This window comes from Ovis canadensis, chromosome 2 (assembly GCF_042477335.2).
Source record: "Ovis canadensis isolate MfBH-ARS-UI-01 breed Bighorn chromosome 2, ARS-UI_OviCan_v2, whole genome shotgun sequence".
NCBI lineage: Eukaryota > Metazoa > Chordata > Mammalia > Artiodactyla > Bovidae > Ovis > Ovis canadensis.
In genome coordinates this window covers 60,774,143-60,797,376 of record NC_091246.1, presented here as the reverse complement: position 1 = coordinate 60,797,376, position 23,234 = coordinate 60,774,143, and the positions used below count along the sequence as shown (strand labels likewise).

At 42.7% G+C, this 23,234-nt stretch overlaps 1 protein-coding gene across 14 annotated transcripts in view; it reads left to right on the top strand.

Annotated features, from left to right (window-relative positions):
• The first annotated feature begins 831 nt into the window (after positions 1–831).
• GCNT1 (glucosaminyl (N-acetyl) transferase 1) overlaps positions 832–23,234 on the top strand; it is a 43,947-nt gene continuing 21,544 nt past the window's right edge. For 7 of the 14 annotated variants that reach the window (XM_069576311.1, XM_069576312.1, XM_069576319.1 and 4 more), the window contains exons 1-2: positions 848–1,100; positions 1,938–2,060. The gene's annotated coding sequence lies outside the window, so the exon portion shown is untranslated. Of the gene's footprint in view, positions 1,779–1,882; positions 2,061–2,484; positions 2,554–6,164; positions 6,330–23,234 lie in introns of those variants that run through there. The other 7 variants (XM_069576321.1, XM_069576320.1, XM_069576314.1 and 4 more) reach the window with 6 other exon arrangements.

Sequence of the window (23,234 nt, the reverse complement as noted above, 5' to 3'; positions counted from 1 at the left end):
TAGTTAAAAAGGTCATCTGGATTAGCAATAGGTTGAAAAAAAGTTGCAATTACTTTTTCTCTAATTCTGACCAATATGTACATGCCGTGTATATCTGCAGAAGATATTTTGGGTTCAGACTTTTGTTTCCATGATAAAAATATAAACCATGGCTTAGAGGTTCATGAACAAGGAGCTCCCTTTCCTTGTTCTAGGTCTTGCACATAATGCATTTTAAGAAGATTCCTAAATAAAATTAAGACTTATTTGTGGTGAAATAAGTCAGCATCATCAACCTTCAGGTCTAATGGCTCTGCGATCTAAATGCTCCTGGGCAGTATACCATGTTTCAGTATTTATGGAACAGTTCAAAGACATTGTGTGTGTATTTGTTGATGAGGAAAAGGGACCTTGCCCCAGGGCTGCTGTTGATGGTTTCTCCCTAGTCTTAATAACTGCTTGAATCTGCTCAGTGGAACTTAGGGAAGGTCATGGAGGCTGAATGGAGGCTGTTTCCTATAAACAAAGAACTGGGGGACACGAAAGGCCTTGTGTTCAGGAGACCCACAGGACCCTGCAGACATCTCTCATCACGGAAAACAAACAAACCCAATGGTTACATCTAATTTTAACACAATATAAAGACCTCCGGAATTTTTTTTTCCTTTGGTTATAAACCCTATTTTTAAAATAAAAAAAGCGCTTCCCGCGGTTCCTGCCTCCCAGGAAGGGGCAATAAAATTCTGAAGACCCCACTCAAGTGCTCAGTCCCTAAGCGGTTCTCCCAACTAAGAACCCAAGTCAACGTAAGGAAGGAGAAAGAGGAAGCACGCAGAGTCAAGCACTTCCACCAGACAACGAAATGCCCAGAGGGCGCGCTGACTTGGGCCAGAAGGCCCACGGCAGCAGAGGTCTGCGAAGCAGGGATGCGCTGGGCGGGGCTTAGAGGGGCGGGCCCAGGGGCGTGGCGCAGGGGCGCGAGGGTGGGCGGCCCGAGACCCGGCCGCGCGGTCCTCCGGCGCCAAGAGCTCAGTCAGCCTAGCGCGGAGCAGCGCCGGGCGAGAGCGTCCCCGTGCTGCCCAGCACCCTCCAGCGTCTTCCGGGCCAGGCGCTCGCTGCAGGTAACCAACGCCCCACCAGGTTTCCTGCTCAGCTGCCTGGCTGGAGAGGAGGAAATGGGAAGGATAGGCGGGAAGGAGGAAGCCGCCACTTAGCCAGGGCCCGGCTGCAGCGAGTGGGGTCAGCTCCTCCGGGGAAAGTGGACGCGGAGCCGGGGCAGGAGAAAGAGGATGCGCGGTGGGAATCCGCTTCCAGCTTGTGCGTTCGGGACCCGGGGTGGTGCAGAGCGCCCTGCCTCGACCCAACTCTTCCGTCCGGTTCGCGGAGCCTGGGGCTAGGACTTTGGTGCCCAGTATCACCTGGAAGCCACTTGTTTCTTCTGTCTTTCCCCCTGGTTCACGTAGCGAGTAGTAGCTTAGGAATCGGGAGTTGGCGGCTGCGGGCATGGAGAGGCCGGGCGCGAACAGTTACTCTCTGTTGTGCTTTGGGGGCCAGAGACTTTAACTTCGCATAATCCTAACCGTGTCCTTGCGGAGAGGTATTTATTACCTCCATTTTACTGATAAAGAAGCCTGCGCCGGGATGTTAAATGACTCACCCTGGGGGCTAACCACTGGAAAAGAGACGCTGCTCTAGGGGCTCCAAAGCCCTCACGCGTTTCCTCACCTTCCTGTTTGCTCTGCATGCTTCACGCCACGTCTAGAACGCGGGCTGCTACTGCTGGCTCTGTGGTGAAACAGGTGATTGTTCTTGAATGCATTATATTCCCTTCCTAGGTTCTTTTTGGTTTTGTGTTGTTAGCGCCCAATTTCTGATTCAAATGTTTCCAATTTTTGTTGATTAGCTTTTTGGAGTGGAAGAAGCTCTCCCTCACAGCTCTTTTCCGCCCTGCCTTGCAGCTCTGTTCCTGGATGCCGAGCAAAACACAGGCACCCCAGCCTGCTACACACTTCTCATCTTTTTCGGTGGATGATAGGTGGCCCGTGCATCCAGGCTGGGCCTTGCGGGCTGCCCGGTTGGAGGTGAGTCTTGTCATCTGGCATCCTACACACTTGTTGGCTTTGTTATTTCGTTCTAGGGGGAAGAGAGTCTTCATTTTACAAGTAGTAGGACAGGAGGTAGATTGAGGGGATATACAGTGTTCAGAGAAAGTATGGTGCCTGGAGATGAGAACAAGGCCACAGCTTTTTGTGGTCTGCATTTGGTGAGGTCTAGGTGAGCATCTGCCCAGACACTTAGTTGTAAGCTTCTCTGGGCATCCTGCCCCCCTTTTAGAGCTGTTCTGAAGGGCAGGTTTGTTTTACAGAGGGGAGGAAGAGGGCTGAATGGTTTTTAAAGATCAGTGTAAATTAACTGCTAGGAACCCAGGCAATTCCAACCCCGCTGCCTGGGATTAAGGAAAATGGCTTTCTGCTGTGGCTTAATTAAACCTTCATGGATTTTTAGCAGGCCTTCAAGATGGTCTTTCAGGGAAACTTTGGAGTTCTCAGACACTGTTCCATGTTTAAAAATAAGGTAACACACGGTGAATTTACTTTTACAGAGTTTTATTGGTAGATAAAAGAAGTTGATTTTTTTCCCCCTTCCATCTCATGGTGAGGGTTGGAAGGTTCTAGTCAGTGCCTCTCGGCCTTTCCTTCAGCCTGATGTTGGAAAGGAACTTCTCAGCCTTGGCCGTAAACACGTATTGGATTTCATTCTTCATTAAATATAGTTCATCCTCGATTAACTATAGGACAGCTTCCAGTCACTAGTTACTTCTTATTTATTACTTTTGGCCATGGTGGGTCTTTGTTGCTGCAGGGACCTCCTCTGGTTGGCACCAGCAGGGGCTTCTCATTGGTTGCAGTGTGTGAGCTTCTCATTTTGGGAGCTTCTCATGCTGAGGAGCATTTGCTTCAGTGGTTGCGGCATATGGGCTCAGCAGTTGTGGTACAACAGGCTTAGTTGCTCTGAGGCATGTGGGATCTTATGGACCCGGAGGCTGACCCGTGTCCCCTGCGTTGGCAGGCGGATTCTTAACCACTGGACCACCAAAGTCCTCTAGTTCTTTTCCGTTTGCAGTTTTGTTGCGTAACACTAAGAACTGTTTCTCTTGAGAACTATGAACTATCTCCTGGTGAGCTATAGTCCAGATTGTCGAATCAGAGGTGATTTAGTGACTGAGCACCAGCAGGATCAACTCTGTACAAAATGAAATCTAGGGACTTCCCTGGTGGTCCAGCGGTTATGTCTCTGTGAGTTTCCATTGCAGGGGCCACTGGTTCAATCCCTGATATGGAAACAAAGATCTCCACATGTTGCTTGGTTTGGCCAGAAAAAAAAAATCACTACAGATCTACAGGAACTAAGTAGGTAATTCATGGGGAGAGCTAAATGGACTGTAATTGGTTCCAGGTGACCTGCCAACACCTGGGCAGGTATCAGCCATTCTCTCCCTCTAATCGAACAGGAATTCTAGCCCAGTGTGACCAGAGCTTCCCTACCCAATAATTGAACAAACTTTATTTTTAAAAAAAATGTAAAAAGTGATTTTAAATATTGGCTTTTTTCTTTCTTAAAACACAAGAAATCAAATCAAATTTGGTTTATTCATTGTGTTTTCAAATCTCTTATAAACTGGTATACCTGGTGATCACATTCTCAAGTGAATGAACAATTCTGACCTATGACATATATGTTGTACATTTTTCTGAAATGAGATGGCAGGAAACAATACTATTGAAAGTGATTTCTCAGTCTCAACTTCTGTTTTCTGTGACATGTAGCTTAGGTCACCTGCACCGACAAAAGTAGTCTTTTTATGGGCCAACCAAGGAATTGTGTTACTGTTTATTTATAGTTCTAGTTCAAGCTGTCAGCTGCCTTACTCCCTGTCTTAAAAAGGGAGTTCCCAAATGACTGTTCTTATAAATCTGGTGTTTCCTCCTGGGGTCTGTCTGTATTTTTAAACACACTGGCTTTGACACAGGAGACGTGGTTTAAGGTTGTCATATGTCCTTGTTGCCTATATGTGGCAAATACATGTATGCTTAGACCAGAGTTCCTTCACTATGGCACTTCTGACATATTGGGCCAGATAATTTCTTGTTGGGATTGTCCTGTGCATTGTAAGCTGTGTAGCAGTGTTCCTGGCTCAACCCACTGGATGCCACTGGTCCCCTCTGTCTAGTTATAACTGAAAATATCTCCAGACATTGTAAGATGTCCCCTGGGGAGCATAGTCACCTAGTTGACCAAAAAAAAAAAAAAGAGTGAATATTTAAAATACTTTAGACATTTATTAACTAAACTGAATACTGAACATAATTTAAACTTCTAATGACTAGAGAAGCTATCTAACGCTTTAAATATTTTTATAATAAAGATGACTGAATCAGTGTTCTTTCTGAATGGCCTTGTATAGCTTGCAAGACTTTGCCTCCAAAGAAATTTTAAGTGTTTGATGTGGCTGTCAAATTTCTAAAGTTTAAAATGTGGAAGCTAAAAAGGAATCCTACAGCAGTTTTCATTTTTCTCATTTTAATTGCTTGATGTCTTTCCATTGTTTTTTAAGGTGATGGAGTATCAGTGGATGATGGTTGTTGACTTGAAAAAATCAACACAGTCTCTCATATAAGAATGTCAAAAGTCTAAGCAAAAATTTAATAATGAGACTTGGTGTAAATTATGTGTAAAGTAGAATTTAGTTTTAAAAGAAATTAATTTTTTTTGCCTAACATCAATAACTAGGAAAACTGTGTGTTTCTGTAGTCTGAGAAATACTAATTTTATGGAAGAGAATTATAAGTAATATATGATTTTACTTACCAGAAGAAAAAAATGTCCTGCAAATATAATCCTCGTGTATAATCCTGCAGGTGTAACATAGACCTTATGGAGGTTGAAAACATTGCCTTGGTTGTAAAAGATGCATTCTTAGCTAGGGACTGGCTATTCGTTGGGCCCCTTGCGGAAATCAGACTAACTTATAAGGTTCTAGGCTGGCTACAGAGTTTGTCGGGCCCCTTCTTTAAACATTATGAATTTTAAGATGGCAGCAGACAACTGAGCATTAAGCAGAGCATAGGGTCCTGGTAGCTTAAAAGAGGATTATAATCACAAATATAAATTCAGAGAACTGGTCCTGCTACCATTAAGCACCCAGAATTTCTGATTCATTGATTGTACTAATATTTCCAATCAGGAGTCTATGTGTATTTGATAATCAGTGCAGTAAATTTACTAAGAACTTCCTCCCATGATGAATTTTTCTTTTGCTAAAGAGGGAGCCAGATTGTTTGGGAGGGTCCTGTGAACTTGAATGACCTGCTTACTCATTGAACCACTATTTACTCTTTGAATCTAGGCATTGTCAGCTCTGGCCTACAGCTGTGAATGGGATAGAAGTTCTCTACCTTTACGAACCATTTAGTCTACTGTTTCAAGGACAGGGGGACAGACAAGCGCATAGTCACATAGGCAATTACAGTCATAAGTAAAGCACAAGTGTCTGGAGACCATTTAACCTGGAGACCTAACCCAGATTAGGGGAGGGGATTTCTCAGGATAGGTCTTTCTGAAAAGAGGTACTTAAAATGAGGCCTTAAAAATGAGTAGAAGTCAGGTGAAATAGGGTTTAGTGTTCCAGGCTGAAATGGTTAAGACCATGGAAGGAATGTAGCTTGGGATGAGGCCTCTTGGGTCATCTTTTGGACTTTGCACTTTAATGAAAAGGTAGAGGGAACTCACTGAAAACTTTTAAATAAGAGATAGGATGATTAGATTTGGGTTTTAAAAATGATCATCCTCACTGCTGTGTTTGGAGGGGTAGGCCCTATTGGCATATATGGTGTCTGTGCAAACCAGGAAAAGACTCCCTTCTGGGTGGACCAATTAGAAAAGATGTACTGCTTGTCCCACTAGGTCAGCTCAGAGGCAGTCCCCTGAGCCAGTCACTTAGTGTGGGCACAGCCTGTCTACACGCTGGGGAGGGGGAGAATGGGGTGTGGCCTGATAGTGCAAAGGCTTTTGCAGTCACCCAGGGGTAGAGAGGGGAGTAGATGGGGGACGGATGGAGAGCATGAGAGAGATAATGAGTTTGTTCCCTGGTGGCTCAGACGGTAAAGCGTCTGTCTACAATGCAGGAGACCCGGGTTCGATCCTTGGGTCAGGAAGATCCCCTGGAGAAAGAAATAGCAATCCACTCCAGTACTATTGCCTGGAACATTCCATGGACAGAGGAGCTTGGTAGGCTACAGTCCATGGGATCGCAAAGAGTTGGACACGACTGAGCGACTTCACTCAAGAAGGTAGTTGCTGTTTGGGTACAGATGTTGGAGAGAAGCTATCAAAAATGATTTAAAAGTTGAGCATAAATACCTGAGTGGGATAGGATGGTGAAACCATTTTCAGTTGAAGGGGGGACTAAGGGAGGAGTGGGTTTGGCACAGGTGGGGGAGGGAAAGTAATTCCACTTGAGTCTGTTTGCTTTTGAGGCATTCCAGGTGGAGTCAGGGAGTAGGCAGAAGGAACTCCTGAAAGAGATCTGGGATGGAAATACATATTTCGAGGCCGTTGCAAATAAATAGTCCTTGCATATCCCTGGTGGCTCAGGCAGTAAAGAATTTGCCTGCAGTGTGGGAGACCAGGGTTCGATCCCTCGGTTGAGAAGATCCTCTGGTGGAGGGCATGGCAACCCACTCCAGTATTCTTGCCTGGAGAATCCTGTGGACAGAGGAACCTGCTGGGCTACAGTCCATGGGGTCACAAAGAATTGGACACGACTGAGTGACTAAGCACAGCACACACCATATGAAAAAGATTTCCAGAACACTGCTAGCTCAGTTCCTAAGAGGAAGAGATGCTTTAAAAAGATCACCCAAAGAGGGGTGTAGAATGAGAAGGGGAGGGGGCTGGCCTTGGAGAGTTTGATCATTGTGCTCAGAGGAAGAAGAGAAGCTGGTTAAGAGTTAGCTCAGTCACTTTGTTGTGTTCAACTCTTTGTGACCCCATGGGCTGCAGCATGCCAGGCTTCCCTGTCCATCACCAGTTTCCGGAGCTTGCTCATGTCCATTGAGTGGGTGATGCCATCCAACCATCTCAACCTGTGTCATCCCCTTCTCCCCCTGCCTTCAATCTTTTCCAGCATCAGGGTCTTTTCCACTGAGTCTGTTCTTTGCATCAGGTGGCCAAAGTATTGGAGTTTCAGCTTCAGCATCAGTCCTTCCAATGAATATTCAGGGCTGATTTCCTTTAGGATGGACTGGTTGGATCTCCTTGCAGTCCAAGGGACTCTCAAGAGTCTTCTCCAACATCACAGTTCAAAAGCATCAATTCTTTTGTGCTCAGTTTTTTTTTATAGTCCAACTCTCACGTCCATATATGACTACTGGAAAAACTGTAACTTTGACTAGATGGACCTTTGTTGGCAAAGTAATGTCTCTTTAATATGCTTTCTAGATTGGTCATAGTTTTTCTTCCAAGGAGCAAGTATCTTAATTTCATGGCTGCAGTCACCATCTGCAGTGATTTTGGAGCCCCCCAAAATAAAGTCAGTCACTGTTTCCATTGTTTCCCCATCTGTTTGCCATGAGATGATGGGACTGGATGCCATGATCTTAGGTTTTTTTAATGCTGAGTTTTAAGCCAGCTTTTTTTACTCTCCTCTTTCATCTTCATCAAGAGGCTGTTTAGTTCCTCTTCACTTTCTGCCATAAGTGTGGTATTATCTGCATATCTGAGGTTATTGATAAATTTCTCCTGGCAATCTTGATTCCAGCTTGTGCTTCATCCAGCCTGGCATTTCTCATGATGTACTCTGCATATAAGTTATAAATAAGCAGGGTGACAATATACAGCCTTGACATACTCCTTTTCCTATTTGGAACCAGTCTGTTGTTCCATGTTTGGTTCTAACTGTTGCTTCTTTACCTGCATACAGGTTTTGCAGGAGGCAGGTCAGGTGGTCTGGTATTCCCATCTTTTTAAGAATTTTCCACAGATTGTTGTGTTCCACACAGTGAAAGGCTTTAGCATAATCAATAAAGCAGAAGTAGATGTTTTTCTGGAACTCTCTTGCTTTTTCTGTGATCCAATAGATGTTGGCAATCGATCTCTGTTTCTTCTGCCTTTTCTAAAACAGGCTGGAACATCTGGAAGTTCACGGTTCACGTATTGTTGAAACCTGGCTTGGAGAATTTTGAGCATTATTTTGCTAGCATGTGACATGAGTGCAATTTTGTGGTAGTTTGAACATTCTTTGGCATTGCCCTTCTTTGGGACTGGAGTGAAAACTGACCTTTTCCAGCAGTCCTCTGGCCGCTGCTGAGTTTTCCTAATTTGCTGGCGTAATAAGTGCAGCACTTTCACAGCATCATCTTTCTGGATTTGAAACAGCTCAATTGGAATTCCATCACCTCCACTATCTTTGTTTGTAGTGATGCTTTCTAAGGTCCACTGGACTTCGCATTCCAGGATGTCTGGCTCTAGGTGAGTGATCACACCATCGTGGTATTCTGGGTCATGAAGATCTTTTTTGTATAGTTCTTCTGTGTATTCTTGCCACTTCTTAATATCTTCTGCTTCTGTTAGGTCCCTACCATTTCTGTCCTTAATTGAGCCCATCTTTGCATGAAATGTTGCCTTGGTATCTTTAATTTTCTTGAAGTGATCTCTCGTCTTTCCCATTCTGTTGTTTTCCTCTGTTTCTTCCTTTGATCACTGAGGAAGGATTAGTGATATCTCTCCTTGCTGTTCTTTGAAACTCTGCATTCAGATGGGTAGATCTTTCCTTTTCTCCTTTGCCTTTCACTTCTTTTCTCAGCTATTTGTAAGGCCTCCTCAGACAACCATTTTGCCTTTTTGCATTTCTTTTTCTTGGGGATGGCCTTGATCACTGCCTTCTGTACAATGTTGTGAACCTCCGACCATAGTTTTCCGGCACTCTGTCTATCAGATCTAGTCCCTTGATCTATTTGTCACTTCCACTGTATAATCAAGGGTCACCAGAAAGACCAAGTAATTAGAAGGGTGGGACTTTTCAGCCCCACAGGCTGACCTCTTGGAAAGGAAAGAGGTGCTAGGGATTGAGTTACACAGACACTTGAAGAAGCTGTTGGGAGACCTTCTGGGTTGATGGGCACATCAAGGTGCTAATAGAGGCAGCCTATCCAGAGAAGAAGCCAGGAAGCTTGGCACCCCTCCCCCATACCTTACCCTCTGTATCTCTTCCATTTGACTATTCATAAGTCGTATTCTTTCTAATAAACTGTAGTAGTAAGTAGAATGTTTTCTGGAATCTTACCTGTGCAAGCAAATTTTCACACCTTGGGATTCATGAGAAGCCCTGAATTCACAGAACCCCCATATTTATAATTTGTCTGGGCACCCCATTTGCAGCTGATGCCCACAGAAGGCATTCTTGTGGGACTAAGCCCTTATATATGGGATCTGGGCTAACTCCAGCTAGTTTATGACAGAATTGAACTGAATATTTGGGTACCCATTTGGTGTCAGAATTGGCCGGTGTCTGCAGGAAAAATAAATCCCCCATGTTTGGTGTCAGAAGTGTTTTAAAAACAGCTCAGCCCTATACACCTGAAATAGACTCTCACTGTCTTTTCTTGAAATCACCTTTGACCTTATACTTGATGCCTGAAGGCGTCACCTGAGAGCTTACTTTTGATGAACATCAAGGCCCCTTGGTGGGTGCTGGGAAGGCTTCTGGAGGGGAAGGGTATTCCCTATTCCTTTGTCAGTTTGCAGGTTTGTGTCTAGGTTCTCAGTGTTGACTGTACAATAGGAACACCTGGCAGCTTTAAAAATTCTTGGCACTCAAGTCAAACTCCTGACTAATTCCATGGAATCTCTCGGGTAAGGGAATTGGTATTCTTTGAAAGCTCCCAGTGGTTCTAATGTGTGTACAGCCAAGGCTGAGAGCCGCTCACTGGGATACCAGACCAGTTAAAGCCATTTGCCCCATTGAGCTCCAGCCCATTGCCTGGAATTTGCCTGTTGTGTATGAACAGTTAGATCCAGACCCTTATGAATGAAATAGGTTAGCGGCCAAAGAAGGAGGCAAATGACAATTCTATGGGATGTTGAAGGAACATATGAAACCTTCTGTTTATAATTTTGTAAACATTTAAGAAAGAAGTCAAGCTATGTTATCTCTAGGCTCTGTAGTGTGGTGCCTTCTAGATTTGGTGTCTTGTATGGGGAGTGTGATTTTCTCAGGAGGAAGAGGTGAGGAATCCTCACCGGACCCCTAAGCGTATTGGGAAGTGTTGCAGTTTGCCAGTAACAATATCATGGAGTTATGAGGTTTTATGAACACAAAGGCTTTAAATCATGGCACCTCTCAAACGGTGAATGGAGACTTACCTGTGAGTGGGTTACAGGTATCCTGAGATTCATTCTCTGTCACCCATCTCCCTTCAGCCAGGGGGCTGAAGTTGAGCAGTCACCTTCTTGGATATGTGTCCTAAAAGCATCACAGCTTCAGATGGCAGATGCTTTATCATCCATTGTAATGCTCTGGGCAGGGGAAGTGACCATCTTTCCACCACTTATCTTCCCTGGTTCTCTTGCAGGCACACATCTAAGAGTAATTGAGTTTACCGGTGTCTGCATTTTTCTTTAGCAAAAGACAAGGTTTCCAAATTGCCCCTTCCCAGTTTTGCTGTGCCTATCAGTAGTTGCGATTGTCTTCCCAGGTGACTCAGTGGTAAAGAATCTGCCTGCCAGTGCAGAAGCCACAGGAGACTCTTTCCCTGGGTCGGAAGGATCCCCTGGACAAGGAGATGGCAACCCACTCCAGTATTCTTGCCTGGAGAATCACATGGACAGAGGAGCCTGGTGGGCTACAGTCCATAGAATCACAAAAGAATGGGATGTGACTGAGCATGCGCACGTACCACCCCCCACCCACACCCCCCCCACACACAACCCACACACACACCACCCACATACACACACACCCCGCCCACCACCACCCCCCACCCCATGCATCAGTAGTTGTTGTTACTTTGTAGAGCAGGAACAATCCAAGATAAACTTGAAGTTCACTCAAGGAGAGGGAGAGTGACCACATTTCAAAAGTAATTTATGCTACAGAGGCATTTGGAAATAACCATTTGGAAATGTTTGCATTGAATGTGAACCTGTTGCCAAGAAATACGGTAGATTTATGAGTCATCGAAACTTCGGAGTTTGGAGGAAAATGGCACATGTATATGTAAGTCCCTTTGCTGTCTACCTGAAACTATCACAGTGTTGTTAATTGGCTATAATATAAGATAAAAAGTTTTTAAAAAACCAAAACTCTCCCCCTCCACAAAGAAAAAGATTGGAAGCAAAATTGTCTACCTGTTAAAGTGTTTTAGGTGAAGAGTGTCAGTCAGTTTTGAATCTATTTGTTGAATTTATAAAAATGTGACACCTGACTAATTTGCAAGAACAATTGATTGACACTTACCAGCTGAATCTCATCCAGGACCTTTGTGCAACTGGTGGATAGACAGAGAAGTAAGCATCAAGATTTAGGAAGGAGAGCTAAGAGTGTTCTGTTTTTCCAATGTGTCCTTGTCACCCTAGACAGCCATTAGAGCAAAATGTTACAGGACACTGAGCTTGGAAGCAGTCATTCAAGCGCTTGATGGCAAAGTAATTAACTGGGGTTTTCAAAGATAACCATATTTAATTTTTTGCTTCCATTACAAATATTAGTTACAAATTTGTAGTGAGCAAGAAGTTTTTTGCCTTAATTAAGCTGAACTGAACTGAATTAACTGTTTCATCTTTTTATTTTATAATGCACATCATTTAAAGATGTGTACAGATAAAGATGTGTACATTTAAAGATATGTACAGTAGTACTTGTAATTTTGAAAGAAATATGCATATATGAATGTACTTACTGAAAGCTTTTACTCTTAGTTGTTCGTAGTAAAAATTTTGCAAGCTTATCATTAAAAACTTTGAGCCAAACTGCTGTCTCCCCCACCCTCTGCCCCACAGTAGTCTGGAAACTTGCTTCCTTGTAAACTTTAATCTAAAACTTCTTCTTCCCCATGCTCCTGTAGTTCATTCAGTGGGAAATGAAATTGTTATAAGAGTAAAAATAAATGTTCACACTCTGGAAAGTATTGAATACTGTCTTCTCTTGAAATGTGTACATAAACTTCCTTTCAACAAGCCAGTTTGAACACTTTAAGATACAAACACAAAAAGCCATGGAATTTGCAGAAATCTTGTCATCAGTTCTTTGCGTTGGGACAGGTAAATGCTCTCAGTCATGTGGCTGTCCATCCTTTTATTCACTAACCATGTCAGTGCTGTTGTCCATGAACCCACACAAGCCGGTTTGGGTAGTTTTGGCAAGCAGAGATTGATGGAGGGCTGCAGATCTTCAGGCAGGTGAAGGTTGTTAAAAAGCCAGTCTCAGGTCAGCTATGTCCTGTGTTGGGGCTCTGATTGCCCCTCCCAGGAAACTTTGACTTGAGGCACAGGGAATCAAACATTCCAGGAGTCAGCTGACTGTTAGATTCAGCTGACAAATGTGTTGGAGTCAAGGAATCACTAATTTTGTGGAATCAGCAGCTGGACTCAGGAATGCGCCCTAGGCACAGTCCAGGCTGCTAGACTTGTCAGGCTTCGGTGTCCTTTTGGTGTAAGCATAGGACATGCCTCTAGACTGTCCCAATCCATCCACATAGACGGAGCACCCTGATCTCATCTGGTTAAGATTGTTAAGATTCCAAGTTCTGATTGCAGAGGGCACAGGTTCTAGCCCCAGTGGGGGAACTAAGATGGGGCACACTGCACAACCTGGCAAAACAAAAAGCCAAGATTTTCAAACACATGCACAAATCAAGATGAGTGCCTTTGAGTATCCATGAAACGAAGCAGGGCCCTGTGGGGCCCGCCCAAGGACAGAACCTTTGAGTGCCCCTTGCAGAAACCAGTACTTGAGAAACCAAGCACCCCACTTGGAGAGTTGGAGAACTCAGATTTATTATGCCAGTGGGCCCAGAAGAGTTAACACTCCAAGCTATGATCCCCGAACAGAGTTTTTGTACATGGACAGGCATGATTAAGCAGGTTTGTGGGTTTGCAGGGGCAGGACAATTGCAAAGAGCAGGACAAGAGTGAGTGAGGTAAGCTCCAGTGCCTAGTATTGTGAGTCCCCACCTTCTGAGACCTATGTAATCCAGACTTTGCAAGGACCAAGCTGAGTTACAGACGCAAAAGGAGCAGGAGGTTATTCAAAATTTGAACTTTTCCTCTTCATTCCCCTTTCTTGACGCTCCTATCACTCATTGTAGAAAGCATCATCTCGTGTTTTGGTAGGACATTCAGAGCTCCCCATCATTTGAGGGGCTATATTGAGCTAATATCATTTGTAACTTTATGGATTTAATCTGAGAGGTTATGAACTGGGTAATTGCACTGAGAATACAAGGGCCTAACAAGAGCACCACAAAGAGCATGAAGAGAGTACCTGTTAGAGGGAGAAGCCACGATGCCCAGCTCCAGATATTGCTCCAATTATTGTTCCAATATTTCCTCAGGAATTAGCTAGTTTCTCTCTCCTTCTTATGATTTGTTCCCTTAGCTGTTGGACTATGTCCCTGATTATTTCTGAATGGTTTACATAAAAGCAGCATCTTTCATTCAAGAAGAGGCAGAGTCCTCTCTTTTCAGCTGTCAGTAGGTCTAGCCCTCTCCTATTCTGTAAAACCATCTCAGCCAGGGAGTCTAGTTGGTCCTGTAATGAAGAGCAGCAATAATACTGATCAGGGATAGAGGCCAGGGTTGACAATGAAAATCCATTAATATTGCGATAGCTGGATCCTCAAGCTTCCATCATGTGTTGACCAGTCAGCTGCCAGAGTGTGACTGGAGCGAGGCTGAAGAATCCTCAGGCTTCTGCTGTGTGTTGACTAGTCAGCTTCCAGAGTGACTAGAGCAGGGCTCAGCGTCCTGCGTGGGTGAGTGTTGTTGTCTTGGGAACCGGACCTTGAGGTTTTTGGGGTCCCGAACTGCTTTCCAGGTGTCATCACAGGAAGTCACTGCCTTCTTGACTCTGGTGTGGTGGATCCAAAGGATGACACCTATAACTTTAACAGCAGTAGAGGTTGCCAGGATGACCCTGTGAGGGCCTGTCCAAACTGGCTGAAGTGTTTGTTTTGTTTTTAATCTAACCCATAACCATCTAACCCATTGATGAACCCAACTGCCCAGAGGAATGGGTGTCCTTTCTAAGGTTTCTTGGATGATATGGCAGAAGACTTTTCCAGGGCCTGGAGGTGTCAGGACATTTCCAGGTCAGTTAGTTGTTGGTGGTCTCCCTTGAGCTTTTTTTTTTTTTTTTTTTTTTTAATCACTGGAATGGTCTCCCATATAAGATCTCAAAGGGAGAGTAGCCTGAGGACCTCGGGATGCATTTACGGAGGGTGATGAGTCCACAGAATGATAAGGCAGCTTGTTCCAGGATTGTCTGGGTGTTGGCTGGGGGATATTTTTGTTGTACTACTACTTGGAGAAACAAGCTTAAGAAAGTTAAAGATATATGGCCCAAAGATTAATAGAAGTAGGAAAGCTGTGGTGGGGCTATCCAGGAGAACCAGGTCCAGACATTGGTTCATGACATTAGTGTTTCTCTAGGTATGAGAAGATGCAAGAATTTGGACTCATAAAAAATGTCTCCCTGATAATATTTGCATATCTGAAGGCCTGTTTTTCTGGGTTTTTCCCAGAGCACAGAGTGCCTTATTTTTTGTCTCCACCCTGAACTCCCTTCAAGGGGGTGTTGGAGGTCAGCATCTTGTAGTGGTCGTGATTTAATCTTTGTAGAGGCAGCTGGCAAGGGCTGCCTTCCAGTCAGCAAGGCCCCTTCATAGCCACATATTTGACCATGTTTGGGGGGCATTTCATGGTCATTATGTCCCACAGTGCTGGGAAGGCTCATTCCCAGGTCTAACAAAGATTCCATTGACCTGCCACTCAATGTTTTGTCACTAGACGAGGCCTTGTAAGTAGCCAAAGTCTCTGAACCATACCTGTCTTAGTAGCCTTTTGGTCCAGGAAAATATTTCCTCTTGTTGCTTCTTCCTATATCTAGAGTTACATTATTACAGCTACTGCTCTCATATGGAACTCTGTATCAGCATTTTATCACAGGCTCAGTCACACATTTGATATCATAAATAATCTTCTGAAAGAAGCTACATAGAAAATAATATAGCTAGCAGTTATTAGTAAGGTCACAAGCAAGAATTTAAGTCAAGAACTTTAATTGGGTGTAGCCCGGTATACCCCAGGTCATCTGACTCAGTTAAATGATTATAGCCAAGTATTCATCTTCTGATTGTACATCATGAAGCATCTGACCTTTATCCAAAGATTGGTTATTGAGATAAGCTTTAAAAACAATTTGAGTGTCCTTTTTAATAACTTAATTAAACCTTTTAGCAATATAACATAACAAGGAACTATCTCAGAAGTAAGTCTTAGTAACCATAGACCTTAATTAACAAAACTAGAACTTAATATTCAGTGAAATATATATGTATTTTGAGAGCTCATTCTGAAGGCCTTAACACCGTAGCCAGGGAAGGCTTTAACCCATCAAATAAAAATGAGGTCTGTCAGGGAGCTGGGAAAAGGCAAGCGGCTGTCTTGGATTTCCCGTAGTCCTGGCTCTTTGATTTTTAGCTGTTGTTTATCCATTTTTAATTTCTTGATTTAGGAGCAGACTATAGCCATGTTTTAAGGACATCAGGATAGCAAAATTCTTACTGTGAAGGGTTATTTTTTTGTAGAAGCAGAATGAACTTTGTCTACATGTACCATAATCTTAAATAATTTGATTTACTTTACCAAAGTAACAAAAAGATTTTAAAAACAAATATAAATCACTTAAAGGCAAAGAAATTCATAGTCTTTTATCAAAATCTGCATTCTAAGTAAACTTTGTTCTCCGAACAGAGGACCAAATTCCAGTCTGGTACCAGCTTACTGTTAATAACAAAATTTGTTTATCTGTTTAATCTTAGAAAGTCTTTTCCACATATCTTGAAGAACTAGCAGTATTCTTTTAAAGGCATGAGAGTAAAACCGTAGAAGACATGTTTAAAATCTTATTCTATTGTAATTGGCAAAGAAACCTGGTCATTGTTGTGATACGTAACACTTTAATATGATAGCTAGAATTATAATTGACCATATTTTATCAGGGCATATCAGATCTATATGAATTTCACACAAATTTAGGATATTTATATTAGTAACATCAACCATGCAGTATAACCTAAAAAGATTTTTCACCCCTTTAACAGTACTTCCCATGTAATTTAACATGTCCAGTGAACCCAGGCAGCTTAATAGCTCTTTGGGATGTCTCAGGGGCCCTCTGAAGCATCTCAAAGTTAGCTGGAAGTCAAGTTATTTAGGAAGTTTTGTCAATAAATATCACAAGGGTTTATAACAGTCAGACAGGATCATATAAGTCACTGTGAAATTAAAGTTATTTACTTAGCCAAAGTTAACAGAAGATTTCAAAGGTAAATATAGAACAGATCAATTAAGAGGTAAAGAAAATTAAATCTATAATTAAAAGCAGTTCAACATCTGAAGAAAGTATGTCCTCTTAACAAAGAGAAAGGCTGAATTTAAGTTTTTACACCAGCTTGCTTTAAACTCATTTAGGTAAATTTAGTTAAATTTATTTCAAACTTAATTCTAACCATGCACAATTTTCCACAAACTTTTTAATCACTTTCTGTAACAGCCACCTATAAATCAGACCTACTTTCTTTTCCCTTTATAAAATGTAATTTTGTTTTTTATATCTTCTTTATTAAAAACATACATCTACTTCCTTATTAGATTAGCAAACAAACATCAATACTAGATATTTATTTATTTATTTATTTTTTAATACTAGATATTTAATATTGAATATTTCCCAGTTTACATGAACCTGAATTTTATTTAGGTTAATTTTTCTTGTATTTAGAATTGTTTGATTTCTAAGCACTTTTCTTTAGGCCAATTAAATTAGAACTCATTTACAACTTCAACAATATTATCAGAGAAAAACAAAAGACATACACTGAGACATACATAAATATAGACAGACAGAGATCTTATAGCTTTCTGTTTGAGATTTAAAATACCTCTTTGACTCCCCCTTTTTTTTTTTTTTTCTTTGCTTGAAGTTCTAATTTGCCCAAGACTGAGGTGTCAGGCAAAGTTGGCTGTGTGTTTCAAGGACATGGAAAAGGTTAACTTCAAGCTTTTCCCTAGGCAGGCCTTTCAACATGCTAGTTGTTTTTAATTGCATATACAAGAAGAATCAGTTTTGCAGTTTCCAAAAAGAAAAAAAGTTTCTCTCACTCCATTCAGTCAGCAGTTACGCACTCACAATCATTCAGAGTCTATCCCAATGCCTCCCTTCTCCCAAGTCCCCAGGTTTCCTTAACTGCTGCTCCCTTCCTGGGAGCTCCCAGGTGGTGATCAGTCTCCTCTTCCACCCACTGGGATAGGCCTGACTGGGGAGGGGCCCCGGGGCCTTAGCTGATCCTGTGGCCATTCCTGGTGAGTTAGTCCGTCCCTCCAGTGAGCCCGGTCGGGGCTCGATTGTCCAGAGAGTCGGAACACCAGTCCAAAAGAGAACTCAGAATACTGTCCGGTGGTGTCCTGCTTGTTCACCTCAGGGTTCCTTCGCTCCAGCCTGGCCGAGCCACCAGTCCAACAGCTCAAGGGGCCGGCGTGATTGGAATCTCGCTGGGGCCGCCAGAAATGTTGCAGAAACCGGTATTCAAGAAACCAAGCACCGCCCTTGGAGAGTTGGAGAACTCAGGTTTATTATGCTGGTGGACCCAGAGGAGTTAACACTCCAAGCTCTGAGCTCTGAAAGAGTTTTTACACATGGACAGGTGTGATTAAGTCGGTTCGTGGGTTTGCATGGGCTGGCGGATTGCAAAGAGCAGGACAGGGGCGAATGAGATAAGCTCCGGTTTCTAGTATTGTGAGTCCCCACTTTCTGAGACCTACATGATCTGGACTTTGCAAGGAGCGAGCTGAGTTACAGAGGCAGAAGGAATAGGAGGTTATGTAAAATTCTAACTTTTCCTCTTCACCCCCACTTGTTGCTTGTAGGAAAAAGATTTTAGCCTCCTAGACCTTCCCTGAGTTCCAAAGGGCAGATTCAGTTACTCATTAGAGGAGTGAGGGTAAGCAGAAAGAAAGGGGAAGCAGTCAAGAGACAATGGTGCAGCCATCCCAGTTCCTCGAGGGGATTTCTGAGCTCTTCTTCAGTAACACGGCCTCACACGCGGGCGAAGGGTGATAAACTTCAGGCTGAGAACAGGTCTGTGGGCCCCAGACTGGTTAGAGCCAGGAGGCTGATGATTGAGACTGTTGGAACAGCACCCCGTTTCTTCCTCATCCCCAGCCGATTGGAGGAAGGTTACATACCCTGCAGACCTATCCCCAAATTTTGCCTATAAAAACTTCCCTCCAAACCATTGAGGAGTTCAGGGGTTTTTGAGCATTGGCAGCCCCAGACTTACAATAAGGATGCATTTTCCTTCACCATAGCCCAGTGTCAGTAGATTGGCACAGATGTGTGGACCCGAGTTTGGTTCTATAACATCCTTAGATGTTTCTGGTCACTTTGAGGATTGTCCTCTGGGCTAAATTGGACCCATTAGCAAAAGGCCCAGTGTTTGATGGTAGCTGTGATTTTGGAACTTGGTGAAAGTCAGCCTTACGAGGAAGCTTGACCATGCTCCTTATTAATACTATTGAGGGTGAGGTGGGATGGGGAGGTTAAAAATGTAGTGTAATGTAAGAAACATACACTAGATTTCTTGTTGGACTCATACAAAGATTTTTCTTTTTCCTGTTTTTGGTTGTGAAATTTGACCTGTATTGAAAACAGATGGGAAAAAAAAAGAAAGACATTCAATGGCCATTGACCACATAGGAATCAGATTTCCCTTCTGAACCTCTGTGGATAGCCCCCTCCTATCCCCCAACTCTCCTCTCCCACCAAACTGGGTTGAGGGAAAGCAGTAGAGTGAAAAGGCACATTCTGACACGGTGAAGTTCAGAGTGAACACCCAGCTTTCCTCTCATTGTTGACCCTTAGAAAAGTCACTTGTTTCCCTGTGGCCCAGCTTGTTTAGTTAAAGAGGAGGGTGGGACTTGGAACTAGCTGAATTTTTTCCTTATGGGCTGGTAACCTGGGGCTCTAAAGTTTGTTCTTGGTCAAATAAGTTTCGGAAATGCTGAATACTCTTGTCCCTTGACCCTGTCTTTAGACATTCATGGTAAGCATTGCCATCTTAAGAGCCATAAGGAAGAAGCCCAGCAATGCAGCATTTTGTCTGACTTTGTTTCTGACCACATTTCTCAATTTTTTGGACCACAGAATCTACCCCACCTTCACAGCATAGTAACTGCCCCCAGAGCTGGTGTTTCTAGCAGGAATAGATGGAATCTCAAGTTTCTCTCAGCTTTACAATGGATGCATTGTTTCCAAAATAGTTTTTTTACTATATTTTTTTTTAGCCAAGCCTATAATTTCCCCCAGAAGGCTCAGCAAATAACCTTTGTGTGAATTCTTTGAGATTAGGGAGATGCATTTTCCTCAGAACCTGTATAATAGGTTTTGTGTAATAGCTTTTTGTATAATATAGTGTTTTGTATAATAGCTCCTGTGGAGTTAAATTAAGTGTATTTAGGTATTTGTTAATAAACTTCAAATACAGTTTCTTATTTGGGGGCCTCTGAAAAAAGTTACAAGTTTCCCTGATGGCCCAGCGGATAAAGAATCCACTTGCAACGCAGGAGACACAGGCAACGCAGATTCGATCCCTGGGTTAGATTTGAGTTAAAGATCTGAACAGTGTTCAGGTGAGGAAATATAAACAATCATAATAAACTGCTAATGTTCATTGAAGGTTCATTATATAGCAAGGTTCAGTTCAGTTCAGTTGCTCAGTTGTGTCCGACTCTTTGCAACCCCATGGACTGCAGCACTCCAGGCCTCCCTGTCCATCACCAACTCCCAGAGTTTACTCAAATTCATGTCCATTGAGTCGGTGATGCCATCCAACCATCTCATCCTCTGTTGTCCCCTTCTCCTCCCGCCTTCAATCTTTCCTAGCATCAGGGTCTTTTCAAATGAGTCAGTTCTTCGCATCAGGTGGCCAAAGTATTGGAATTTCAGCTTCAACATCAGTCCTTCCAATGAATATTCAGGACTGAATTCCTTTAAGTTGGGCTGGTTTGATCTCCTTGCACTCCAAGGGACTCTCAAGAGTCTTCTCCAACACCACAGTTCAAAAGCATCAGTTCTTTGGTGCTCAGCTTTCTTTATAGTCCAACTCTCACATCCACATATGACTACCGGAAAAACCATAGCCTTGACTAGACGGACCTTTGTAGGCAAAATAATGTTTGCTTTTTAATATGCTGTCTAGATTTGTCATAATTTCCATGGATTTTCATTTGTCATTTTCTTCCATGGATTAAGTGTCTTTTAATTTCATGGCTGCAGTCACCATGTGCAGTGATTTTGGAGCCCCCAAAATAAAGTCTGTCATTGTTTGCACTGTTTCCCCATCTATTTGCCATGAAGTGATGAGACCAGATGCCATGATCTTAGTTTTCTGAATATTCAGCTTTAAGCCAACTTTTTCACTCTCCTCTTTCACTTCCATCAAGAGGCTTTTTAGTTCTTCTTCACTTTCTGTCATAAGGGTGGTGTCATCTGCATATCTGAGGTTATTGATATTTCTCCCGGCAATCTTGATTCCAGCTTGTGCTTCATCCAGCCCAGTGTTTCTTTTGATGTACTCTGCATATAAGTTAAATAAGCAGGGTGACAATATACAGCCTTGACATACTCCTTTTCCTATTTGGAACCAGTCTGTTGTTCCATGTCCAGTTCTAACTATTGCTTCCTGACCTGCATACAGATTTCTCAAGAGGCAGGTCAGGTGGTCTGGTATTCCCAGCTCTTAAAGAATTTTTCACAGTTTGTGATGATCCACACCATCAAAGGCTTTGGTGTAGTCAATAAAGCAGAAATAGATGTTTTTCTTGAACTCTCTTGCTTTTTCGATGATCCAGTGGATGTTGGCAATTTGATCTCTGGTTCCTCTATCTTTTCTAAAACCAGCTTGCACATCTGGAAGTTCATGGTTCACGTATTGCTGAAGCCTAGCTTGGAGAATTTTGAGCATTACTTGTATCAAATATAGTGTAAGCATATTACCAGTTGGCTCACTTACTCTCTTTAAAAACTAATGTATGTAGGATCCTTAACCCAATTAAATTGCTTAAAATTATTATTATTTTAACCAGTGAAGGAGCTGAAACTTGGAGCAGTTAAGGGCTTAAGAAAGTCTGAGTTGGTAGATGATTGTGTCCAGTTTTTGAACTGGATGTCTGGCTCTAGAGTAGAAATCATTGCTACCAGACTCCTTTCTCTCACATGTAGATAGACTCATATCGAGCCACTAGCAATGAAAGAAATACAAAATGAAGCCTCTCTGCTGTATCATTTTACAGTTGGAATAGGTCAAAAATAATTACACAGTATATGAATATGTACTACATAATTAAGAAAATTATAGAGTTAATATAGAGACAATGATATTCAGATATTAGGGTACTCAGTTTAAATAAATACTATAGTCTATTTGAAAGAGCATCAAGAGCCATAGAAATTGATAAGTTTTGATCTAAGAGTCCTCCTGGAATTCCGAGGAAAAGCTAAGAGAAAACAAAGATATAAGTATATTCATACATGTCCATAGCTCATGTCTGAATGCCAGTTCATCTCAAACACCATTTTTTCTGTCATTATATAGAGAATTCCTTCACTCTTGGGCAATAATTTCAAATTCAACAACTGGACCTGAATGTCATTTAGATAAAATGATAGATAAAGGTTGCCCCTTAAGTTTATGAAGCTTCTTAAAGGGAACATTGGCTCAGCTCACATATGTGTGTCTGAGGGTTGAAGAAGTTGTTCTGCTGTACCTTTGGTCTGAAGTCTTTAGGAGCAGATTGTGTCATAGTTACTCCTGAGGGACGACTTGGAAGGTTCTGGGGCTCCTTGTAAGGTGAGGAGGTAGGGCAAGGTATAATTCAAAGCTGTTAATAAGTGGATCCAGTGTGGTTCTTGGCTAGAAAGTCAGACTGTTCTGCTGCCTCTCCTCTCTCCCCAGAGTCAGTTGTGGGTTGAGCCCCACCTCACCTCTTTCCTGCTGGTTAGCTGGAGCAGATCACCAGAATGCCTCAGTTTCCTTAACTGTTAGAGAGAAAACGTATGTAAAAAGAACTTGCCTAACATTTCCTTAAAATTTTTAAAATGTCCTTAATTCTGCAATCACTTCATTTGTATGAGCACCATCAACTTAGTATCAGTCTTTAAGGAAATTACTGCAGTCCCTGGGGTTGCAAAGAGTCAGACCTGACTTGGTCACTGAGCAACAACAACAAAGGAAATTACAAACAAGAAGCCACCATAGTAACGAACACACAGTGTGTAAATGCATCAAATGCCTGTCATTTTCAAAGCTGTCCATGTGGGAAGAAAAGTAAGATCTCACACTTGTGGAAATACATTCTAATTAGATTTTGTCTTGCAGTGGGACTTCCCTACCATTCTGTGCTGTCTTGACCCTCAACTCAGTCAAAACTCAGCCTTCTCACACCTGGTCCTGTCCATTATCCATCTGCTGAAGAACAGCAGAATGCTTTATCACTCAGGTGTAGGTTCCCCTCACTGAACTCATCTGCCCTTGTGCACAGGTGAGGAGACTGAAGTGCAGAAAGGTTAAGAAAAGTAGGTCAATCCTGAAGATAGGATGGGAGCCACCCAGCATGAGGCCAGTCCTTTGGGGTTTGTTTGTACATGTTCATTTTGTGAGATCCAACACAGAGTGCTTTGAATTCATGTTACACTCACTGACAGACTATAATTTGGAGCATTTAAGTCCTGTACTTTAGTCTTATCTGGAAAAGACTGAGGTAGAAGGCCCAGTTAACAAGAAGCATCCAAGATACCACCCTACCTTTTTTGGAGTGGAAGGGAGTGGATTTTTCAATATTTAGACTTGTTTGTTTTGTTCAGTCTTTGAGTCCTTACTGGTTGCATAAGCCTATGCAAGGCCCACGAGGCAGTGTGAGTA